This window comes from Parasteatoda tepidariorum, chromosome 7, assembly GCF_043381705.1.
Source record: "Parasteatoda tepidariorum isolate YZ-2023 chromosome 7, CAS_Ptep_4.0, whole genome shotgun sequence".
NCBI lineage: Eukaryota > Metazoa > Arthropoda > Arachnida > Araneae > Theridiidae > Parasteatoda > Parasteatoda tepidariorum.
This window is the reverse complement of record NC_092210.1, coordinates 92,185,334-92,186,200: the sequence shown is the minus strand read 5'-3', so window position 1 is coordinate 92,186,200 and position 867 is coordinate 92,185,334.

Genomic DNA, 867 nt, shown 5'->3' with positions numbered 1-867 from the left:
TCAGATTGCCATTTTCTTCCTTTTTTTAAAAAAAAAAAATAGATTAAACAAATACTACTTTTTTAATTTTATATAAATACTATTCTTTTAATTTTTAAGTGTTTAACAATATATATCACTTACATTACATTTATATCACCCCATATCACATTGCTTGAAAAAAATTGGTATACTATTTTTAAATGGGTTTATAATGTGTCCTCCATTTATATATTTATTTCTGGTAGCAAAATAATATTAATGTTATAATTTGTTGTTTATAACCCAATCATTACAAGAGTTTAGTAACCTGAAAGAAAAAGTTATCAATAAAGTGATAATCACAATAATATTTTTTCATTAAATAATTATCTTTATTTTAAGAGTATATTTAAAAAAAAAAAACAAAAAAAAAACAATAAGCATCTAATGTATTGAAAAACTAGAGCCTGTTTAGTTATGAAGGCTAAGCATTCTTATAATGTATTTTCATAAAGATGCAAAAAGTCATCTTCTCGAATATTTCAATGATTCATATTTTTCTTTTTCCATAAAAACAACTTAATTTACACAAGTATAAACGACCTTTATAATTGCGTAGAATTTTTTTTCACTTTGCTTGAAAATCTCTCTAGGTACTTCTCAGATTGCGATTATCCCCTAAATTTTGGGATCCAGAAATCCAAATCCGTCGAAAAAATGGCATGTATAAACAGAAACTTCAGAGAAAGTACGTTTTAGTATCTGATTTCGTAACTTAAAATATCATACCTGCACCTATTAATTATCATATTTTAAGTCACCCCTTGAACCATTGAGATGAGAAGAAAGTGAAGATCTGATCATTAGATCAAAAGTTATCAGGATGATCCGTTTATTTATTTTTTT